Source organism: Pseudophryne corroboree, chromosome 5, assembly GCF_028390025.1.
Source record: "Pseudophryne corroboree isolate aPseCor3 chromosome 5, aPseCor3.hap2, whole genome shotgun sequence".
In the NCBI taxonomy this organism is placed as follows: domain Eukaryota; kingdom Metazoa; phylum Chordata; class Amphibia; order Anura; family Myobatrachidae; genus Pseudophryne; species Pseudophryne corroboree.
Genome location: NC_086448.1, coordinates 416,276,331 through 416,285,525, shown reverse-complemented (window position 1 = coordinate 416,285,525; position 9,195 = coordinate 416,276,331).

Genomic DNA, 9,195 nt, shown 5'->3' with positions numbered 1-9,195 from the left:
TAACCTCCTCCCTCTCACTCACCTCCTCCACCTCACTCACCTCCTCCTTCTCACTCACCTCCTCCACCTCACTCACCTCTGACTGGGAAATAATAGACACTAACAACAATTAACACAGATGAAAAAAAAACACAAAACACACTCCTCCTCTACCACTACACAACACACACACACACACACACACACACACAAACAAAAACAACAGACTTTAAAAAAACAACAAAGACCAAAAATTAGATAAACTTTAAAAATACTATACAACAATAATCACAGGACTTTTCACACACACAATACACCACTCACCAATCGATTTCTCACTCCAAAAACGCAATCCAACTCTCCACAAACTAACACCACTTCCTCTCCCCTCTCCTCTAGCTAAACCCACGAGGTCCGGCCGGTTTGGGGCGGTTTTATACTAATCAGCAGACACTCCTCCAACACAAACAAAACCAATCATGTTTGAGTGACAAAAACGGAAGCCGCAAAAAACGCGTACGTGAACTACATAAAAACACTGCCGCGAAAGACAAATACAAATCCGTAATCAAAATCTAAATATTACGGCCGCAAACTTAAAACACAACCATAAACTTAGAAAAAAAAATATGAATCACATCGACATCGGAAAATACAAAAGAAGCAAACTCGGCAGCTTAGTAAATTATATGCACTTTTTTCAAAAAGTTTGAAAAAAACACGAACGATGTAATTCGAGTTAAAACTAGAGATGTGCACTTGAAATTTTTCGGGTTTTGTGTTTTGGTTTTGGGTTCGGTTCCGCGGCCGTGTTTTGGGTTCGACCGCGTTTTGGCAAAACCTCACCGAATTTTTTTTGTCGGATTCGGGTGTGTTTTGGATTCGGGTGTTTTTTTCAAAAAACACTATAAAACAGCTTAAATCATAGAATTTGGGGGTCATTTTGATCCCAAAGTATTATTAACCTCAAAAACCATAATTTCCACTCATTTTCAGTCTATTCTGAACACCTCACACCTCACAATATTATTTTTAGTCCTAAAATTTGCACCGAGGTCGCTGGATGACTAAGCTAAGCGACCCTAGTGGCCGACACAAACACCTGGCCCATCTAGGAGTGGCACTGCAGTGTCACGCAGGATGGCCCTTCCAAAAAAAACACTCCCCAAACAGCACATGACGCAAAGAAAAAAAGAGGCGCAATGAGGTAGCTGTGTGAGTAAGATAAGCGACCCTAGTGGCCGACACAAACACCTGGCCCATCTAGGAGTGGCACTGCAGTGTCACGCAGGATGGCCCTTCCAAAAAACACTCCCCAAACAGCACATGACGCAAAGAAAAAAAGAGGCGCAATGAGGTAGCTGTGTGAGTAAGGTAAGCGACCCTAGTGGCGGACACAAACACCTGGCCCATCTAGGAGTGGCACTGCAGTGTCACGCAGGATGGCCCTTCCAAAAAACACTCCCCAAACAGCACATGACGCAAAGAAAAAAAGAGGCGCAAAGAGGTAGCTGTGTGAGTAAGGTAAGCGACCCTAGTGGCCGACACAAACACCTGGCCCATCTAGGAGTGGCACTGCAGTGTCACGCAGGATGGCCCTTCCAAAAAACACTCCCCAAACAGCACATGACGCAAAGAAAAAAAGAGGCGCAATGAGGTAGCTGTGTGAGTAAGATAAGCGACCCTAGTGGCCGACACAAACACCTGGCCCATCTAGGAGTGGCACTGCAGTGTCACGCAGGATGGCCCTTCAAAAAAACACTCCCCAAACAGCACATGACGCAAAGAAAAAAAGAGGCGCAATGAGGTAGCTATGTGAGTAAGATAAGCGACCCTAGTGGCCGACACAAACACCTGGCCCATCTAGGAGTGGCACTGCAGTGTCACGCAGGATGGCCCTTCCAAAAAACACTCCCCAAACAGCACATGACGCAAAGAAAAAAAGAGGCGCAATGAGGTAGCTGTGTGAGTAAGGTAAGCGACCCTAGTGGCCGACACAAACACCTGGCCCATCTGGGAGTGGCACTGCAGTGTCACGCAGGATGGCCCTTCAAAAAAATACTCCCCAAACAGCACATGACGCAAAGAAAAATTAAAGAAAAAAGAGGTGCAAGATGGAATTGTCCTTGGGCCCTCCCACCCACCCTTATGTTGTATAAACAGGACATGCACACTTTAACCAACCCATCATTTCAGTGACAGGGTCTGCCACACGACTGTGACTGAAATGACGGGTTGGTTTGGACCCCCACCAAAAAAGAAGCAATTAATCTCTCCTTGCACAAACTGGCTCTACAGAGGCAAGATGTCCACCTCATCATCATCCTCCGATATATCACCGTGTACATCCCCCTCCTCACAGATTATCAATTCGTCCCCACTGGAATCCACCATCTCAGCTCCCTGTGTACTTTGTGGAGGCAATTGCTGCTGGTCAATGTCTCCACGGAGGAATTGATTATAATTCATTTTAATGAACATCATCTTCTCCACATTTTCTGGAAGTAACCTCGTACGCCGATTGCTGACAAGGTGAGCGGCGGCACTAAACACTCTTTCGGAGTACACACTTGTGGGAGGGCAACTTAGGTAGAATAAAGCCAGTTTGTGCAAGGGCCTCCAAATTGCCTCTTTTTCCTGCCAGTATAAGTACGGACTGTCTGACGTGCCTACTTGGATGCGGTCACTCATATAATCCTCCACCATTCTTTCAATGGGGAGAGAATCATATGCAGTGACAGTAGACGACATGTCCGTAATCGTTGGCAGGTCCTTCAGTCCGGACCAGATGTCAGCATCAGCAGTCGCTCCAGACTGCCCTGCATCACCGCCAGCGGGTGGGCTCGGAATTCTGAGCCTTTTCCTCGCACCCCCAGTTGCGGGAGAATGTGAAGGAGGAGATGTTGACAGGTCGCGTTCCGCTTGACTTGACAATTTTGTCACCAGCAGGTCTTTGAACCCCAGCAGACTTGTGTCTGCCGGAAAGAGAGATCCAAGGTAGGTTTTAAATCTAGGATCGAGCACGGTGGCCAAAATGTAGTGATCTGATTTCAACAGATTGACCACCCGTGAATCCTTGTTAAGCGAATTAAGGGCTCCATCCACAAGTCCCACATGCCTAGCGGAATCGCTCCGTGTTAGCTCCTCCTTCAATGTCTCCAGCTTCTTCTGCAAAAGCCTGATGAGGGGAATGACCTGACTCAGGCTGGCAGTGTCTGAACTGACTTCACGTGTGGCAAGTTCAAAGGGCAGCAGAACCTTGCACAACGTTGAAATCATTCTCCACTGCGCTTGAGACAGGTGCATTCCACCTCCTATATCGTGCTCAATTGTATAGGCTTGAATGGCCTTTTGCTGCTCCTCCAACCTCTGAAGCATATATAGGGTTGAATTCCACCTCGTTACCACTTCTTGCTTCAGATGATGGCAGGGCAGGTTCAGGCGTTTTTGGTGGTGCTCCAGTCTTCTGTACGTGGTGCCTGTACGCCGAAAGTGTCCCGCAATTCTTCTGGCCACCGACAGCATCTCTTGCACGCCCCTCTCGTTTTTTAAAAAATTCTGCACCACCAAATTCAAGGTATGTGCAAAACATGGGACGTGCTGGAATTTGCCCATATTTAATGCACACACAATATTGCTGGCGTTGTCCGATGCCACAAATCCACAGGAGAGTCCAATTGGGGTAAGCCATTCCGCGATGATCTTCCTCAGTTGCCGTAAGAGGTTTTCAGCTGTGTGCGTATTCTGGAAACCGGTGATACAAAGCGTAGCCTGCCTAGGAAAGAGTTGGCGTTTGCGAGATGCTGCTACTGGTGCCGCCGCTGCTGTTCTTGCGGCGGGAGTCCATACATCTACCCAGTGGGCTGTCACAGTCATATAGTCCTGACCCTGCCCTGCTCCACTTGTCCACATGTCCGTGGTTAAGTGGACATTGGGTACAACTGCATTTTTTAGGACACTGGTGAGTCTTTTTCTGACGTCCGTGTACATTCTCGGTATCGCCTGCCTAGAGAAGTGGAACCTAGATGGTATTTGGTAATGGGGGCACACTACCTCAAGAAATTGTCTAGTTCCCTGTGAACTAACGGCGGATACCGGACGCACGTCTAACACCAACATAGTTGTCAAGGCCTCAGTTATCCGCTTTGCAACAGGATGACTGCTGTGATATTTCATCTTCCTCGCAAAGGACTGTTGGACAGTCAATTGCTTACTGGAAGTAGTACAAGTGGTCTTCCGACTTCCCCTCTGGGATGACGATCGACTCCCAGCAGCAACAACAGCAGCGCCAGCAGCAGTAGGCGTTACACGCAAGGATGCATCGGAGGAATCCCAGGCAGGAGAGGACTCGTCAGAATTGCCAGTGACATGGCCTGCAGGACTATTGGCATTCCTGGGGAAGGAGGAAATTGACACTGAGGGAGTTGGTGGGGTGGTTTGCGTGAGCTTGGTTACAAGAGGAAGGGATTTACTGGTCAGTGGACTGCTTCCGCTGTCGCCCAAAGTTTTTGAACTTGTCACTGACTTATGATGAATGCGCTGCAGGTGACGTATAAGGGAGGATGTTCCGAGGTGGTTAACGTTCTTACCCCTACTTATTACAGCTTGACAAAGGCAACACACGGCTTGACAAATGTTGTCCGCATTTCTGTTGAAATACTTCCACACCGAAGAGCTGATTTTTTTGGTATTTTGACCAGGCATGTCAATGGCTATATTCCTCCCACGGACAACAGGTGTCTCCCCGGGTGCCTGACTTAAACAAACCACCTCACCATCAGAATCCTCCTTGTCAATTTCCTCCCCAGCGCCAGCAACACCCATATCCTCCTCATCCTGGTGTACTTCAACACTGACATCTTCAATATGACTATCAGGAACTGGACTGCGGGTGCTCCTTCCAGCACTTGCAGGGGGCGTGCAAATGGTGGAAGGCGCATGCTCTTCACGTCCAGTGTTGGGAAGGTCAGGCATCGCAACCGACACAATTGGACTCTCCTTGTGGATTTGGGATTTCGAAGAACGCACAGTTCTTTGCTGTGCTTTTGCCAGCTTGAGTCTTTTCATTTTTCTAGTGAGAGGCTGAGTGCTTCCATCCTCATGTGAAGCTGAACCACTAGCCATGAACATAGGCCAGGGCCTCAGCCGTTCCTTGCCACTCCGTGTGGTAAATGGCATATTGGCAAGTTTATGCTTCTCCTCCGACAATTTTATTTTAGATTTTTTAGTCCTTTTTTTACTGATATTTGGTGTTTTGGATTTTACATGCTCTGTACTATGACATTGGGCATCGGCCTTGGCAGACGACGTTGCTGGCATTTCATCGTCTCGGCCATGACTAGTGGCAGCAGCTTCAGCACGAGGTGGAAGTCGATCTTGATCTTTCCCTGTTTTTGGAACCTCAACATTTTTGTTCTCCATATTTTAATAGGCACAACTAAAAGGCACCTCAGGTAAACAATGGAGATGGATGGATACTAGTATACTTATGGATGGACGAGCGACTGCCGACACAGAGGTAGCTACAGCCGTGGACTACCGTACTGTGTCTGCTGCTAATATAGACTGGATGATAATGAGATAAAATTTAAATATATATATATATCACACTAGTACTGCAGCCGGACAGGTATATATTATGTAATGACGGACCTGCTGGACACTGTCTGTCAGCACTGCAGACTCCTAAAGTAAGCTACTAGTATCAAGAAGATAGAAAAAAAAAACCACGGGTAGGTGGTATACAATTATGGATGGACGAGCGACTGCCGACACAGAGGTAGCTACAGCCGTGGACTACCGTACTGTGTCTGCTGCTAATATAGACTGGATGATAATGAGATAAAATTAAAATATATATATATATATCACACTAGTACTGCAGCCGGACAGGTATATATTATGTAATGACGGACCTGCTGGACACTGTCTGTCAGCACTGCAGACTCCTAAAGTAAGCTACTAGTATCAAGAAGATAGAAAAAAAAAAAACCACGGGTAGGTGGTATACAATTATGGATGGACGAGCGACTGCCGACACAGAGGTAGCTACAGCCGTTGACTACCGTACTGTGTCTGCTGCTAATATAGACTGGATGATAATGAGATAAAATTTAAATATATATATATATCACACTAGTACTGCAGCCGGACAGGTATATATTATGTAATGACGGACCTGCTGGACACTGTCTGTCAGCACTGCAGACTCCTAAAGTAAGCTACTAGTATCAAGAAGATAGAAAAAAAAAAAAACCACGGGTAGGTGGTATACAATTATGGATGGACGAGCGACTGCCGACACAGAGGTAGCTACAGCCGTGGACTACCGTACTGTGTCTGCTGCTAATATAGACTGGATGAAAATGAGATAAAATTAAAATATATATATATATATCACACTAGTACTGCAGCCGGACAGGTATATATTATGTAATGACGGACCTGCTGGACACTGTCTGTCAGCACTGCAGACTCCTAAAGTAAGCTACTAGTATCAAGAAGATAGAAAAAAAAAAAAAACCACGGGTAGGTGGTATACAATTATGGATGGATGAGCGACTGCCGACACAGAGGTAGCTACAGCCGTGGACTACCGTACTGTGTCTGCTGCTAATATAGACTGGATGATAATGAGATAAAATTAAAATATATATATATATATCACACTAGTACTGCAGCCGGACAGGTATATATTATGTAATGACGGACCTGCTGGACACTGTCTGTCAGACTCAGCACTGCAGACTCCTAAAGTAAGCTACTAGTATCAAGAAGATAGAAAAAAAAAACCACAGGTAGGTGGTATACAATTATGGATGGACGAGCGACTGCCGACACAGAGGTAGCTACAGCCGTGGACTACCATACTGTGTCTGCTGCTAATATAGACTGGATGATAATGAGATAAAATTAAAATATATATATATATCACACTAGTACTGCAGCCGGACAGGTATATATTATGTAATGACGGACCTGCTGGACACTGTCTGCAGAATGCGTTTATAAAAACACCACACGACGAGTGTTTAACTTTTTCAGGCAGACAATCACAATATACTGGTGGTCAGCAGACAATCACAATACTGGTGGTCAGTGGTCACTGGTCAGTCACACTGGCAGTGGCACTCTGGCAGCAAAAGTGTGCACTGTACTTAAATGTACTCCTGCTATAACTGCTCCCCAGTCTCCCCCACAATTAAGCTGTGTGAGCAGTGAGCACTCAGCAGTCAGATAATGATATACAGTATATGATGCAGCACACTGGGCTGAGCACAGATATGGTATGTGTGACTATTGCTTTATGGAATCATATTTATGAATATTAATATTTAATATATCATATATGGTATTTAATATATGGATATATTTCAATTAATATGCATTTATCATATATATCTGCAAATATATTATGTCAGGCTTACAAACTAATTGGCTGATACATATATGCAGTCCTTATACATATGACTTATGAAGTTATTAAGTTAAGATTCCTTAAAGAGAGTTCAAGCTTGAATATTACCGCTCTTTTTATATGATTCTTTATTTACAGGCAGATCAAATCGTACAGAATAAGATATACACAGTAGTGATATATATACTAATTATAATTATATATGCTTCCTTCGTTACATAACATAAAACAACATGACATAAGTTTCACAAACAGTTTCAATTGCTAACATAAAATGTATACTTGCAAGTTAAAGATTGCCATCCCAAGAATCATTCCTTCTGCATGTTCTCCATGACTTCTCCTCCTGACTGACTTCCTTCCTTCTCCTTCTTCTTCTCCCTCTCCCTCTTCCTTCTAACTCCTAACTACAAGTCTGGTCCTTTTATCTCATATTTTACCAATTCAAACTATCATATTCTCATAGTTTCCAATGGAATAGGTAATTATAGGTTTGTCAGATTCCAAGGTGTAATAAAACAAACATTGAACTGGGCTGTCGTGTCCTGTTCACGGAGGCATGGTGTCATAAAAGTGTGGTGTCCACACTGCCTTAAGCAAGTATAGTATTGTAAAATCTGGAATGTCTTTTCATCCAAAGTTCTGTTGTATTGACAAGTTTTCCTGGGGTCGGTTACACAATGTTTTATCAATGGATGTGATCTCTTTTCATAGTAGTTAATTTATACTCCCTAGCTTTTAACCTTCACTGGACAATAGACAAACCAGTAGATTCTGATCTACTGTAAGCACACCTGTGAATTCCAATGACCAACAGAGCTCTGTCACATACCTATTATCATTTATGGCCTAATACCTTTTCTCTACAATGACTCTTGATCTTACTGTAACCTCTCTGGCCTTATTTATGACTAGAGCAGAATAAACCTGTTCCCTACACTATTTTTTACCATCTTGCTGTAAAACACAAATATACAGTATATCTATATAAACACATACACAAACCTAATCTCTTAAATCAGCTAAACATTACCTCATACATTCAAACTTATTTCATATCTATTCCTTACTATATATATCCAGTATACTGTCCACTATGGTAACATCGCCTATTTATAATGAATTATATTTTGATTCAGACAATATCCATTGCCCTAATATTATACTAAGTGCAGACAATTACCTATAAGGCAACAGTCGCCCCCTTGTGGCCATGAGAAATTCTTTTGATTGGCCACACATTAAACTAGCGTAATTGCTTCCAAATACATTTCAAAATATTCCTTCAAACATAACTTTCGTTGTAACCATAATATATACCATAAGTGTAATAATAATAACCATTATGATTTTAAAAATCTCTAAAAATTCTTAGCTTACCTAACCTTATTCTACTTTTTAACTAAAGCAGACAAAACTGAGGTTTTTATTCAGTATTCATGAGGAAAACTAATTTCTACAGACATTTGGAATACCATAGCCCAATTGTAGACCTTTTTTCTGTATCTGGATCAGTACGTTTGGACATTTTTGCTGTTCTTGTATGTAGCAATTTACTGGGATAAGACTGTCATCTGCGTGGTTTGCTTGCAATTGGAGATGCCTTGCGTTTGCATTATGGCCTTGCGTTTGCAACATTTGCACCATTACTAGAAGTAGAATTCTTCGTAGCAGCTGCTCCTTTGCTTGCCATTTCGCTGTTTGAGGCAGAGGGCTGTGTACGTCGAGTGCTGTGTCTTGAACATTCAGTACTTGTGACGACCCTCAGTAATAGTAATAGTCTTTATACAGTCTTTAGC